Here is a 16,414-nt window from a genome sequence, read left to right on the forward strand (position 1 = left end):
GTGTGTATGGAATCTATTTTTCCCTTATCATAGTTGTCTACAATACAGTTAATCTTTGGATGAAAAGAGGTTTGGAGAAAAGAGCTAATGCACATGTGAGTATTTCATGAGAAGACTGGAATTACTAAAACCCAAACCACGAGGTAACTGAAAAGGTATTGAGAATGGCTTTTGAGAAATTGCAACTGTTCCAAAGAAGTCACCGAAAGAAGCCAAAGCCTTTCAGTCATCTCATGTAAGGTTTCCCCATTTTTATCACAACTCAAAAATCTTGGCTCAGAAACATAGCAAATAGATTTTTTTCAGAAACACTTTTTACTTCCCAGCCTCATTAGTGCAGGGTTTGACAAAGTGGTCACAGTTGCTGCCGCTATTTCTAATTTATAGACTGCTGAGTGCTTTGAAAGGTGAAAAAAATTTAACTAAATAACAAGACAAAGTCCATGCCTGCCGGGTAAACCCATTAGGGAGTAAAGGCAGCTTTTAGATTTACTCCTTGTCAATCATACCTTGTTAGCACTAGACAGAAAGTGCACTCTCTTCAATAAGTGACTTCTGCTATTGCATGTGTTGTAATTGCAAACCTTGATCTAGATGCCACTGAAAGCTTTAGTCACCCCCCGCCCCAAATCTTGGATTCCTTTGGTGGGTTTATACAAGAGATGAGGCATGCAAGCTGAATCCATCATTCAGGGACAAAAATGGTTACAAAGATGAGGGGCTTGGAGGCCGAGCGGGGGGAAGGAAAGCGAGCCAGATTCTTCTCTTATTAGCTGCTAGTTTAACTCTATTGGACTTAAAAGTCAGTCCATTTCCCTAGCAACATACCTAAAAATCCCACTTTTACAGGGATGGTACCTTCAGGGTTGAATTAATTGATATTAAATTGCAATTAGAATGTCTGACACATAGGCTAGATAATTTGAAGGCAGCATGTAGCTAGTTTTATTTGGCATCTTCATACCTGCTTAAAAAAAATCAAATCTAGTTATGGATCTAGCCCCCATATTATAGGTCAGGTTCTTCTCTTGTGTATCTCACACTGAGTCAAACTGATATTTAGCTACTTGTGAAGCCCCCATGAGAACAGAATTTGGCCCATTCAGCATGCACAGGGGAGCATATGGTTCTCTCATGAAGGATTTGCATTGCACATTTTTCATTAACATAAAATTAATCTATTTTTACCAGATCCCCCTTTATTGTTACTGGAGGAACTTAGGGGGGAAAAACAAACAAAAATCTGTTTAATATTCCCTATTCTTTTGAATATCTCTGGACAATCAGTTAAGGAGGGAAAAGGGAGAAAAAATCACAAGGAGAAGATTTTTAGTTCAGCATTTTGGCATCAGAAGTTCTTTGTATTTGTGTAGGTATGTCACTGTCTTTGGAAGAAATTTACTCAAAAATGTATATATTACAAAAGAATAAGATTCAGAATAAAACTAGCTGCTCAATATAGAAGTTGTTTCAGTCAAAGACTCTGAAGCACTTTAACTTCTGTTATTTAATCCATTACAGAATCAACACCATTTCTGTCAGTAGTCAGTTTTTTCCCCTGTTATTGGTCTCCTAGTCAAATACTGACAAGGTCTGACACGTCTTAGCATCTGTGATCTAATGAGATCAAAGCCTGAGGTATTGCAGCTGCATATTACAAACCCTATAGGAATCCTCTATAAACTTATGAACGATTTTAAACAAATTATTATTTACCAAGAAAATAGTGTACTGAGTTAGCACATCATATTTGTTGTATAGTTATCAACTACAATGAAATGTCACTTTATTGCCATAAACATACTTGATGACATACAAACACTGCCACGATCAGCTTAGTATATTTCATTCATCAGGTTCAAACTTCTAGCCAACCTCATGTCATTCCATCAGCCTTTACAGTATTTCATCCTACAACTAAACTAGATGTGCAGTATACAAGAAAGCAGTGGGAGGCTGTCACTTTCATTTAAGATCATCTTTTTTCCTCCATCCTCTACTCTGCTGTCTTTCCCTGCTTACTTAACTTTAAATTCCTTTCTAAACCTGATGGGTTTCACATCATCAACCCAGACCTCTTTAGGATCTTTAAATAAATACAGTCTTTATATATATATATATATATATATATATATATATATATATATATAAGTTTAGGGTCTTGCCTACGGTGAAGGGTCTCTTATCAATGCAAAGTCGTATGTAAATGTATTGCACAGGTGTAAGAAGTGACTGCACTCACAGAGACAGCTGTAGAGCGAACACCAAATGTTAAGAAGTCATGAGTTAGCCCCCCCAAAATCATGAGAATGGCATAAAAATCATGAGGTTTGGGGAAATATGCCTTCTAATTTCTAAGCCTGTAAGGGTACACTTGAGTTATGTTTTCAAGCTTTTCTCCACAATTACAAGGTCTAGAACAGGGGTGGGCAAACTACGGCCCATGGGCTGAATCTGTCCCATCAGCCTTTTTAATCCTGCCCTTGAGCTCCTGCTGCGGAGTGGGGTCTGGGGCTTGCCTTGCTCTGGCACTCCAGCCGGGGAGCAGGGTCGGGGGCCACCCTGTGCTGCTCCTGTAAGCAGTGGCATGTCCCTCCTCTGGCTCCTATGCATAGGGGCAGGCAGGGGCTCTGCTCTGCGTGCTGCCCCTGCCCCAAGCACCAGCCCCGCAGCTCCCATTGTCTGTGAACCATGGCCAATGGGAGCTGCAGGGATGGTGCCTGCTGATGGGGCACCGTACAGCAGACCTGCCTGACCACACCTCTGCGTAGGAGTTAGAGGGTGGACATGCCGCTGCTTCTGGGAGCTGCCTGAGGTAAGTGCCGCCAGGAGCCTGCACCCCTGAGCCATCCCCCCCATGCCCCAACCCCAGCCCTGATCTCCCTCCTGCCCTCCGAACCCCTTGATCCCAACCCAAAGCACCCTCCTGCACCCCAAACCCTTCATTCCCAACCACCCCAGGGCCTTCATCCCCAGCCGGAGCCCTCCCCCTCTTCCCCCCCAATCCCCTTGCCCCAGCCCAGAGCACCCTCCCATACCCTGAACTCCTCATTTCTGGCCACACCCTGGAACCCGCACCCCCAGCCATCTCTCTCACCCCTTTTCGCACCCCAACCCCAATTTCATCAGCATTCATGGCCTGCAATATAATTTCTATATCCAGGTGTGGGCCTCGGGCCAAAAAGTTTTCCCATCCCGGTTTAGAAACATACTTCTCTGAAATGAAAGTAAATATTCTTGTATTCACAAATTTTCCAAGAGCTGGGGATTGGAGAAATATACCAATTATTGTAGGACTTCTGATCAAAATTGCAAGAGTAAACTAAACTAAAGTTGTGCTGAACAGTGTGACAAGGAAGTTTTGGCAGTACATGGTAAGCTTGCACTGGCCTAGCTAAACCAGGGGTAGGGTAAAAGGTAAGCAAGGGGTAGGAAAAACAGATATCAGAAATACATTTTGTAATATGTTTGTTTGCACTGTGACCTTTGGACTCTGTGAAACATAGAACACAATGATGACCAGCTCATAGACTCTAAGTTCAGAAGGGACCATTGTGATCATCTAATCTGACCTCCTGCACAGAACCTCACCCTCCCACTCCTGAAACAGACTCCAACCTCTGGCTGAGTTACTGAAGACCTCAAATCATTGTTTAAAGTCTTCAAGTTACCGAGAATTCACTATTTACACTAGTTTAAACCTGCAAGTGGCCCATGTCCCATGCCACAAAGGAAGATGAAAAAACCCCCAGGGTCTCTGTCACTCTGACCCGGGGAAAAATTCCTTCCCGACCCCAAATATGGTAATCAGTAAGACCCTGAGCATGTGGTCAAGACCCACCAGCCAGACAGCTGGGAAAGAATTATCTGTAGAAACTCTGAGCCCTCCCAATCTACTGTCCTGTCTCCAGCCGTTGGGGATTTTGGCTACTGGCAGTTGCTGATGGGCCACACGCCATTATAGGCAGTCTCATCATATCATCCCCTCTATAACCTTATCAAGCTCAGTCTTGAAGCCAGTTAGGTTTTTTGCCCCCCGGCTCCCCTTGGAAGGCTGTTCCAAAACTTCACTCCTCTGATGTTTAGAAACCTTCACCTAATTTTGAGCCTAAACTTGTTGATGGCCATTTTATATCCATTTGTTCTTGGGTCCAGATTGGCTCTTAACTAAAACAACTCCTCTCCCTCCTTGGTATTTAAGCTTCTGATGTATTTATTGATAGCAATCATATCTCCCCTCAGCCTTCTTTTGGTTAGGCTAAATAAGCCAAGCTCTTTGAGTCTCCTCAGCTTGACTTAAGTGTTCGTGTATCTATTGACTTCAGCTTCTTTGTGCCTTCTTAGCAATCAGTAAATTCAGCCCTAGGACTTACATTTATAGCAGCTCTAAGAGACTTGTATTAGGTTTTCTATTATAGCCTCTGATCCTCATGGGTGGTAGACCATTTGTTCCTCCCTCCTAAGGGTATGTCTACAATGCTCTCTCCTTACTGCAGTGTGTAGAATACATACACCACCTGCCTCCCTAGCATCAGTATAAATAGCAGTGTAAAAAGTGAGGCACTGCTTAGGTGAAGAGTATAGAGACCCTGTTTTCAGTTGCTCATAACTTTGCTAGACTTCAACCGTTCAAGCTGAAATTTGCCATGCTAGGCAATTGCCTCAGGCTCAATTGTTCTTTGAAACTTTCAGCTGAATAGTTTATTCACTTCAAAGAAGATTAGGGAGAAAAAAGTGTTTTTTCCATGTTAAAAAAATCCCTACAGTCATTTCATTATGTCTCCATGCTTTGGAGTAGGGACTGAAGATTTGACAGGGACATCAACGTTGCATAAAAAGGGCCTTATGCCTGTCATCAGATGTTCAGCTGTGTGCGTGTGTGTTCTCACTGTGCTATCCCAGTTCTGCATAGACAGCTGGCACAATAGACCTCAAGTGAACCATTCAATGACCACAAGATCTGTTAAGACATGAAGGCACCCCGCTAGGTTTACTGCTGATGAAGCATGGTCCTAGCTCCCCGGATCAATGTCTACAGTTACACTAGCACATGTATGCCTGTGACAATGGACACAGCTCAGTTAGTGGCAGGATTTTCCACTGCCCCCTAGACTGGCCAAAGACAGTCCCTCTGAGATACATCTTTGTACACCAAAACAAACAAGTTACATATCACCCCTGGCATATCAGGGTGCCACCCTCTGATGTTGTCAAGGTTCCTTCCCCACTCTGAACTCTAGGGTACAGATGTGGGGTCCTGCATGAAAGACCCCCTAAGCTTATTCTTACCAGCTTAGGTTAAAACTTCCACAAGGCACAGATTTCTTTCTTGCCTTGGGAACCAGCTTAGGTTAAAAACTAAAACGCTGCAACCACCAAGCGATTTAAACAAAGACCAGGGAAAGAGCCCACTTGGAGACGTCTTCCCCCAAAATATCCCCACAAGCCCTACACCCCCTTTCCTGGGGAAGGCGTGATAATAATATCCTCACCAATTGGTACAGGTGAACACAGACCCAAACCCTTGGATCTTAAGAACAATGAAAAATCAATCAGGTCCTTAAAAGAAGAATTTTATTTAAGAAAAGGTAAAAGAATCACCTCTGTAAAATCAGGATGGTAAATACTTCACAGGGTAATCAGATTCAAAACACAGAGAATCCCTCTTGGCAAAACCTTAAGTTACAAAAAGACACAAAAACAGGAATACACACTCCAGCACAGCAAATTTCACAAGCCAAAAAACAGAAGGAAATCTAACGCGTTTTCTAGCTAGATTACTTACTAACTTTACAGGAGTTGGAAGGCTTGCATCCTCGATCTGTTCCCAGCAAAGTTATCACACAGACAGACAAAACCCTTTGTCCCCCCCCCTCCAGATTTGAAAGAATCTTATCCCCTCATTGGCCATTTTGGGTCAGGTGCCAGCGGGGTTACCTTAGCTTCTAAACCCTTTACAGGTGAAAGGATTTTGCCTCTGGCCAGGAGGGATTTTATAGCACTGTATACAGAAAGGTGGTTACCCTTCCCTTTATATTTATGACAGATGTGTTAGGGTGCCACCCATTGCCTTGTACCTCTTGGTTTGATCTAAACATCTCTATCCAACATGCTGTCATCCTGACCTTATCCTTAAGGAGGGTCAGTGTGTTCCTGTTATCTTTGGGGAATGTGCTGATATTGAGGTTTTCTGGTACCACCTTTTTGGAATGTGTTTGCGTATATATTCTTGTGCCTAGCACTACTTAGGAATGTGTGTTTCTGCAGTATTAGCCCTGTTCTTGCCAGTGTCTGTGAGCAGATTCTGTGTGCCTCTTGCTCACAACCTGACTTTGCTTCATGTTGGCAAAGTTTTGACCAATACTTTAGTTCAGGCCTCAGGCATCATACCAGGCCTCTGATACACAGGCTTATGTTTCAGGCCTTCTTCTTACTACAATGCCATCCCCATGAAAATTCACCTGAGTTTGGCCAGATGCAGTTTGCACACGCTCGGGAAAGTTTTGTTAGAATCTTGGAAAATTTGTCCAATTTTTGTCTGCACTGAGAGTACTCCAGCCCAGCAGTGCAGAGTTGAGGGACTTTCCCTGAAACTTCTTTTTAGGTGCCAACAACTGCGGTGCCAGGAAGTGGAACTAAGAGCCAGGAGATTCTCTGCTCTCGATCCCTCCATGCTATTCCTCCAGTAGCAAAGAGAGACTGTTTACAAGTGCGGGGGATAGTGGCTCTGCGTGTTTAATTTTAATTCACACACTTAGGTGTATATGCAAGTGATCATGTAATTAAAGTGTATCATATTTTTCCCCATAGTCCTCCCTGCCTCAGCCAGAGCACAAGATGGACAATGCTGTGAGAGTGATTCAGGGTTGTCTAGTTAGTGAGGCCACGGTCTGTAGCAACCTTGCCACATTTTTTCAGGAAGTTTAAAGGTACATTGTGAGTGAGGCAGGGAACTGCAGAAAGAGGAGGGTTTCATTGTTAAAGCAGCTGAATGCTGCCCCATGGGTAATTGATTTCAATACCTGCCTCTGCCGGCGCTTTTTATGTGATGCTTTATAAGTTAAGGATGTTTTTTTTATTTCCCAACCCACAATCACATTTTTTTGGCCAGGAAAATGTCACAGTAACTGCATAATAGGGCCTTTGATAGCGTGAGAGTTTTACAGTTCAGACTCAAACTCATTCTAACAACCCAGCAGAGTTTCAATTGTTCACTTTGCTCTGAGTAGATTGATTGGTGATTACTGATAAGGATCACTACTCTGTCAGGTATAACTAAAGATGTATTGATATCTGAAGAATCCTTCAAGGGTTATTTTCATACAGTTTAATAAATAGTTCAAGATAATTACATTAAAACAATTATAATTTTCCAAAAATGAAGGCTGTTCTGATAAAGAACAGGAGTTTATTAATACTTAACTGGTTAAAATAAGATAATGTGTTTTAAGCTGAACAACACTGAAAAGTTTATAGTTTCTTATTAAATGTAATCTATAAACAAATTAGTTTTGTCCATTCCATAGAAGAACCAGGTTTTAGTACTAGGTGAGATCTCACACTTCATGGGTTAAGTGCAAGTTGCATCATGGAGACAGTGCTCCCAACCCAGATGAAAAAGTGTATGGAACTAAAAACGTACTATTTTTATAATAATATGCACATTGGAAGATATAAGATGTTGGTACTTTGGTGATGGCTGTTACAGAAAACCTTACGATATATGGACAAGGATCTATTCCAGCAGCAGGTACTGAACTGTGCTACTGCTTTCTTTCTGCTCCAGACTTAGAGCCTTCAAGATGCCTACAAACATACGTATCCCTCTGTACCTCCTGGTTCTCTGGATGTGGTTCATAATAGTCTGGTCTTGTGGGGGCTGAAATACTTTGGCCACATTTTAGTTGCTGGATACTGTTTGTGGGTGCTGTTGGTGGCCTGAAATACAGGAGGTGAGACTAGATGATCTGGAGGTCCTTTTTGGTCTTAAACTGATTCAAATTGAATGCAAAGGCACTTCCTGGAAATCCCACAATGTTAGTCACAGCAGCCTTGAGAGAATTCATTTGAAAATAATAAAATTAGAATTATATGTGCAATGCCTAAATGTGCCAAGTAGTAGAGTTCTTTTTTTTAATGATAGGAAGATGCTGAAAGACAGACAACTGCAAAACTAATTGAATCAGGAGACCTGTAGCTCTAGAACTGCCAAAGACACAATCCTCTCTTTTGGCTCCCCTTAGACTAGTGATTCTGTAACCTATGGCTCACAGTCTGCCGGTGACTCCTCGGGGTTCCTTAAAGGTCTTAGTTTATGGGTCTACTCTGCTACCCAAGTGATCTCAGTCAGTGTGGAGACTGCTGAACTATCTCACCGGATGTATTATTTAGTAGCTCTTCCCTCAGTCCTGTTCTTGACTAGGCTTGTGGGGTCCTCTGGTAGTTTAATGGGGGACATGGGGGGAGTCTGCAAGGCTTGTCTGACCTCTCACAGCCTTGTACTACAGCCAAAGGAGGGTGCACTCCTAGCCCTCTCCTAGTTCTAGGGATCCCTCACGGAGCTGGGGCTCTTCTTTATACCCCCTGGCTAGGAATCAGCCGCAATCACTAAATGCTGTCCAGCTTTGTCAGATGGGCACCTCGCCGGAACAAAGCCAGCTGCTCTTGTTAGAGGGCAGACTGTCTTGTTACACAGGCTGTGATGCTCTATGGAATCTGGGGGACACTTTGGGATATGATGAATATCAATATTGTAAAATTGCAGTGAGTTGTGCCAGATATGCTGCGTGAGGTATCTGCAAAAATGTTATAATTTACCAAGTCTGATAATCTTGTTCATATGTTTGTGTCACCTTTGTATTGTGAGTTATAGATATATAGGTTATATCTGTATTTCCAAACTTGTGCTGTGTCTCTGGGTGACACTCCCAGACAGATTGGCATCAGCACTGAGCCTGCTTGATGGCCCATCAAGGGACATTAGCTGCACAATGAACCCATTGAAAGGGCAAGGGGCTACACCTTATGACTTAGCAAGGCATGCAGGGATGGGCAGGCCATGCATATGAACAGATGTCTAAGGCTTCCATGCCATGTGCTGGGCAATTTGTGTTTGTAACAAAGGAAATACAAGCTACATGGCAAAGGACTATAAAAGGCAGCTGCATCTTCTCCATTTTGTCTTCATTCCAGCTTCTTAGATCTGGAGGAACTTTGCTACAAACTGAAGCTCTGAACAAAGGACTGAATGACCCATCCAAGTTGTGGATGTATTCCAAAGGGACTTTCAAGTCAGCAAACTCACCAATACTGCTAATCTGATACACTGAGTTGGAATCTTTGTATATATGTGACTCCTTTACCATTTAATAACTCTATTCTTATTCTTTCTTTTTCTTTATAATAAACCTTTAGTTTTAGATGCTAAAGGATTGGCTGGCAGCATGGTATTTTGGGGAAGATCCAAACTTATACTGATCTGGTAATGTGGCTGACCCTTTGGGGTTCAGAAGAACTTTTTGTATAGCAAGCAGAGTTTTAAAATCATTTCTTACTGTAACTAGGTCCTGATTGGGAGCCAGAGAACTGAAATGCAATAAGGTCTGTGAGATTTCTTTTTTTTTTCTTGATAACCAGTGTGGGGGACCAGAAGCACAGAAGTTTGTGACTGATTGGGGAGTTTAATTTCACTGTTACTCTCAAGACTGGTGAGTATCTGTTCTCCCTCTTGCAGCATTCCCTGACCTTGGCATTTCCAGTGGGAGGCACCCCAGGTGACACAGGCTTTGAACCTCTTTTAGAAGGTGTTATGCTCACAAAGCGGAATAGACTAGTAAGTGGTTTAGCCTTTGTTTCTGCAAAATTAAATGTCATAACTAACACAGAATCATAGAATCATAGAATATCAGGGTTGGAAGGGACCCCAGAAGGTCATCTAGTCCAACCCCCTGCTCAAAGCAGGACCAATTCCCAGTTAAATCATCCCAGCCAGGGCTTTGTCAAGCCTGACCTTAAAAACCTCTAAGGAAGGAGATTCTACCACCTCCCTAGGTAACGCATTCCAGTGTTTCACCACCCTCTTAGTGAAAAAGTTTTTCCTAATATCCAATCTAAACCTCCCCCACTGCAACTTGAGACCATTACTCCTCGTTCTGTCATCTGCTACCATGGAGAACAGTCTAGAGCCATCCTCTTTGGAACCCCCTTTCAGGTAGTTGAAAGCAGCTATCAAATCCCCCCTCATTCTTCTCTTCTGCAGGCTAAACAATCCCAGCTCCCTCAGCCTCTCCTCATAACTCATGTGTTCCAGTCCCCTAATCATTTTTGTTGCCCTTCGCTGGACTCTCTCCAATTTATCCACATCCTTCTTGAAGTGTGGGGCCCAAAACTGGACACAGTACTCCAGATGAGGCCTCACCAATGTCGAATAGAGGGGAACGATCACGTCCCACGATCTGCTCGCTATGCCCCTACTTATACATCCCAAAATGCCATTGGCCTTCTTGGCAACAAGGGCACACTGCTGACTCATATCCAGCTTCTTGTCCACTGTCACCCCTAGTTCCTTTTCCGCAGAACTGCTGCCTAGCCATTCGGTCCCTAGTCTGTAGCTGTGCATTGGGTTCTTCCGTCCTAAGTGCAGGACCCTACACTTATCCTTATTGAACCTCATCAGATTCCTTTTGGCCCAATCTTCCAATTGGTCTAGGTCCTTCTGTATCCTATCCCTCCCCTCCAGCGTATCTACCACTCCTCCCAGTTTAGTATCATCCGCAAATTTGCTGAGAGTGCAATCCACACCATCCTCCAGATCATTTATGAAGATATTGAATAAAACCGGCCCCAGGACCAACCCTTGGGGCACTCCACTTGATACCGGCTGCCAACTAGACATGGAGCCATTGATCACTACCCGTTGAGCCCAACAATCTAGCCAGCTTTCTACCCACCTTATAGTGCATTCATCCAGCCCATACTTCCTTAACTTGCTGACAAGAATACTATGGGAGACCATGTCAAAAGCTTTGCTAAAGTCAAGAAACAATACATCCACTGCTTTCCCTTCATCCACAGAACCAGTAATCTCATCATAAAAGGCGATTAGATTAGTCAGGCATGACCTTCCCTTGGTGAATCCATGCTGGCTGTTCCTGATCACTTTCCTCTCATGCAAGTGCTTCAGGATTGATTCTTTGAGGACCTGCTCCATGATTTTTCCAGGGACTGAGGTGAGGCTGACTGGCCTGTAGTTCCCAGGATCTTCCTTCTTCCCTTTTTTAAAGATTGGCACTACATTAGCCTTTTTCCAGTCATCCGGGACTTCCCTGGTTCGCCACGAGTTTTCAAAGATAATGGCCAGTGGCTCTGCAATCACAGCCGCCAATTCCTTCAGCACTCTCGGATGCAACTCGTCCGGCCCCATGGACTTGTGCACGTCCAGCTTTTCTAAATAGTCCCTAACCGCCTCTATCTCCACAGAGGGCTGGCCATCTCTTCCGCATTTTGTGATGCCCAGCGCAGCAGTCTGGGAGCTGACCTTGTTAGTGAAAACAGAGGCAAAAAAAGCATTGAGAACATTAGCTTTTTCCACATCCTCTGTCACTAGGTTGCCTCCCTCATTCAGTAAGGGGCCCACACATTCCTTGGCTTTCTTCTTGTTGCCAACATACCTGAAGAAACCCTTCTTGTTACTCTTGACATCTCTGGCTAGCTGCAGCTCCAGGTGCGATTTGGCCCTCCTGATAACATTCCTACATGCCCGAGCAATATTTTTATACTCTTCCCTGGTCATATGTCCAACCTTCCACTTCTTGTAAGCTTCTTTTTTATGTTTAAGATCCGCTAGGATTTCACCATTAAGCCAAGCTGGTCGCCTGCCATATTTACTATTCTTTCGACTCATCGGGATGGTTTGTCCCTGTAACCTCAACAGGGATTCCTTGAAATACAGCCAGCTCTCCTGGACTCCTTTCCCCTTCAAGTTAGTCCCCCAGGGGATCCTGGCCATCCGTTCCCTGAGGGAGTCGAAGTCTGCTTTCCTGAAGTCCAGTGTCCGTATCCTGCTGCTTACCTTTCTTCCCTGCGTCAGGATCCTGAACTCAACCAACTCATGGTCACTGCCTCCCAGATTCCCATCCACTTTTGCTTCCCCCACTAATTCTACCCGGTTTGTGAGCAGCAGGTCAAGAAAAGCGCCCCCCCAGTTGGCTCCTCTAGCACTTGCGCCAGGAAATTGTCCCCTACGCTTTCCAAAAACTTCCTGGATTGTCTATGCACCGCTGTATTGCTCTTGACAGGTTAACATCTGGTCAGCCCTATTTTCCGGTTAACAGTATTTTTCACCAAAGCACTTATTCTTTTAGCACTGAATGCTTGGACCACCCCCTTCACCCTATCAGGCTCCCCTTCTATGAGTCTTCATGGGCAGAGCTTGACACTCTCATTCATCTGTTCACAGAAATATTTCAGCTTCTTGCTGAGAAACACTACAGGATGGAATTCTTGATCCGGTCCTTCCTGCCTTAAAACTGCTCCCACACCACGCTCGGACACATCTGTGGTTACTCGGAATGGTTTGTCTAAGTCTGGGGCCCTTAGCACAGGGTCAGACATGAGTGTCGCTTTAAGATGGTTAAAGGCCTTCTGACACTGTTCGGTCCACTGAACGGCATTTGGCTGTTTCTTTTTGGTTAGGTCTGTCAGTGGGGCGGCGATTTGGCTGTATTGTGGTACAAATCACCTGTAATATCCGGCCAAGCCTAAGAAGGATTGGACCTGTGTCTTTGACTTTGGGACAGTCCAAAGTCCTTTTGGATAGAATCCACTTTGGCCTGTAGGAGGTTGATTGTTCCTTGACCCACCTGGTGTCCATGGTAAGTCACTCTGTTTAGGCCTATTTGACACTTCTTAGCCTTAACAGTTAGTCCTGCCTCCCTTATGCGCTCAAAGACTTTTTGTAAATGTTCCACGTGTTCTGCCCAGGAATCCAAAAATATGGCGACATCGTCAAGGTAGGCAACTGCATATTCTCCTAGTCCCGCTAGGAGACCATCTACAAGTCTTTGGAAGATGGCGGGTGTATTCCGCAGCCCGAAAGGGAGTACATTAAATTTATACAGCCTGACATGTGTGGTGAAGGCTGACCTTTCCTTGGAGGATTCATGTAGCGGTACCTGCCAGTACCCCTTGGTTAATTCCACGGTAGAGATGAACTGGGCCCATCCCAGTTTCTCCAATAGTTCATCTGTGTGTGGCATTGGATAGTTGTCTGGCCGAGTTACAGCATTTAGCTTATGGTAGTCCACACAAAAACGTATCTCCCCATCTGGTTTGGGAACCAGAACCACTGGAGATGCCCATGCACTGACAGAGGGGCGGATTACACCCATCTGTAGCATACCCTGGGTCTCCCGTTCTATAGCAGTTTTAGCTTGAGGAGACACCGGGTAAGGTTGGACTTTAATTAGGTGAGCATTACATGTGTCAATGGAGTGGAATGCCCATTCAGTCAGTCCTGGGGTGGCTGAGAACGTCGGCGCGTAGCTAGTGCCCAGCTCCTGGATCGCTGTCGCTGCATACGCCCAAGGGTCATGGAGAGGTTCACCTCTTCCATGCCACCTTCACTTTTCCCTTCGTAGTAGACACCTTCAGGCCACTCAGCGTCGTCTCCTCCCTGGGCTATAAAATGACAAACCTTTAACTCTCTGGAATAAAAGGGCTTTAGAGAATTAATATGGTACACCTTAGGCTTTCAGTTGGAGGTGGGGAATGCTATAAGACAATTAACAGCTCCCAGGCGCTCCTGGACTGTGAATGGCCCTTCCCACGATGCTTCCATTTTATGGGCCTGGAGCGCCTTTAAGACCATGACCTGGTCCCCTACTTTGAAGGAACGCTCTCTGGCATGTTTATCATACCAGGTTTTTTGCTCTTTTTGAGCATCCTGTAAGTTTTATTTAGCAAGGGCTAAAGAGTTTCGGAGGGTGTTTTGTAGGTTGGTTACAAAGTCCAGAATGTTAGTTCCTGGAGAAGGTGTAAATCCATTGCTGCTTCACTAACTGTAATGGCTCCTTAACTTAGCGGCCATATACAAGTTAAAATGGTGAAAACCCTAAACTGAGATGTGTACAGCTCTGTAGGCATAGAGCAACTGCTGCAACACTAGGTCCCAGTCACTGGAGTGCTCATTTACGAATTTACGTATCATGGCCCCCAAAGTTCCATTAAACTTCTCCACCATGCCATTTGTTTGACGGTGGTAAGGAGTGGTAACCACGTGATTTACCCCATGAGCTTCCCAAAGGCTTTCCATAGTTCCTGCCGGGAAATTAGTTCCTGCATCTGTGAGGATGTCGGAGGGCCAACCTACCCTGGCAAAAATGTCTGCTAGTGCCTGGCACACACTTTTAGCCCTAGTGTTGCTTAGAGCTACTGCTTCGGGCCATCGGGTGGCAAACTCCATGAAAATCAGTATGTACTGCTTTCGTCTGTGTGTCTTTTTCAGAAGAGAACCCAGAATATACACAGCTACTGGCTGAAATGGAACCTCAATGATGGGGAGTGGCTTGAGAGGGGCTTTGACCTGGTCTTGGGCCCCGGCTTGTTACATTTAAAAAATCGTCCAGCTGACGGGTCACTGGGGCGAGGTGGGTTGCTGGAGAACGGTGTGGCGGGACGATAAGGTGTCTGGAGTGTTCCTTGGGGTGCAGTTGGGGCCTTGGGTTGCCCCTGGTAGTAGGGTGTGGTCTGAGGTTGTCCCTTCTGGTATCTGCTCCAACTGCAACCAGTTTTCTTCTTTTCTGCCACCTCCACTCATTTGGCTCCAATCTCCCTTGCCTCGATTACCGTTTTGGGCTTCCCATCTAGGATGTCTCTTTCTATTTCCTCAGGAACACCCTCTAAGAACTGCTCCATTTGCATTAGGAAGGGCAAATCTTCTGGAGATTTAACACTTGCTCCTGATATCCAGGCATCCCAATGTTTCACAATGTGGTAGGCATGTTGGGTAAATGACACGTCTGGTTTCCACCTTAGGACTCTGAATTGCTGACGGGAATGCTCGGTTGTTAGCCCCATTCTGACTCTCGCCTTGGTTTTAAACAGTTCATACTTGTTCATGTGGTCCTTAGGGATTTCAGCCGCCATCTCAGCTAAGGGTCCACTGAGCTGTGGCCTCAGCTCTACCATGTATTGTTCTGTAGAGATGCTGTACCCAAGGCAGGCTCTTTCGAAGTTTTCTAAGAAGGCCTCAGTATCATCGCCTGCCTTGTAGGTGGGGAACTTCCTGGGATGTGAAGCAGTACCTGAAGAAGGATTGCTAGGGTATATTGTTGGTACATTCTGCTGAGCCTTTGCCTTCTCATGGGTGACTTTAATTTTCCTGATATCTGCTGGGAGAGCAATACAGCGGTGCATAGACAATCCAGGAAGTTTTTTGGAAAGCGTAGGGGACAATTTCCTGGCGCAAGTGCTAGAGGAGCCAACTAGGGGGGGGCGCTTTTCTTGACCTGCTGCTCACAAACCGGGTAGAATTAGTGGGGGAAGCAAAAGTGGATGGGAATCTGGGAGGCAGTGACCAAGAGTTGGTTGAGTTCAGGATCCTGACGCAGGGAAGAAAGGTAAGCAGCAGGATACGGACCCTGGACTTCAGGAAAGCAGACTTCGACTCCCTCAGGGAACGGATGGCCAGGATCCCCTGGGGGACTAACTTGAAGGGGAAAGGAGTCCAGGAGAGCTGGCTGTATTTCAAGGAATCCCTGTTGAGGTTACAGGGACAAACCATCCCGATGAGTCGAAAGAATAGTAAATATGGCAGGCGACCAGCTTGGCTTAATGGTGAAATCCTAGCGGATCTTAAACATAAAAAAGAAGCTTACAAGAAGTGGAAGGTTGGACATATGACCAGGGAAGAGTATAAAAATATTGCTCGGGCATGTAGGAATGTTATCAGGAGGGCCAAATCGCACCTGGAGCTGCAGCTAGCCAGAGATGTCAAGAGTAACAAGAAGGGTTTCTTCAGGTATGTTGGCAACAAGAAGAAAGCCAAGGAATGTGTGGGCCCCTTACTGAATGAGGGAGGCAACCTAGTGACAGAGGATGTGGAAAAAGCTAATGTTCTCAATGCTTTTTTTGCCTCTGTTTTCACTAACAAGGTCAGCTCCCAGACTGCTGCACTGGGCATCACAAAATGGGGAACAGATGGCCAGCCCTCTGTGGAGATAGAGGTGGTTAGGGACTATTTAGTAAAGCTGGACGTGCACAAGTCCATGGGGCCGGACGAGTTGCATCCGAGAGTGCTGAAGGAATTGGCGGCTGTGATTGCAGAGCCATTGGCCATTATCTTTGAAAACTCGTGGCGAACCGGGGAAGTCCCGGATGACTGGAAAAAGGCTAATGTAGTGCCAATCTTTACAAA

The sequence above is a fragment of the Lepidochelys kempii genome, chromosome 3, assembly GCF_965140285.1.
Source record: "Lepidochelys kempii isolate rLepKem1 chromosome 3, rLepKem1.hap1, whole genome shotgun sequence".
Taxonomy (NCBI): Eukaryota; Metazoa; Chordata; order Testudines; family Cheloniidae; genus Lepidochelys; species Lepidochelys kempii.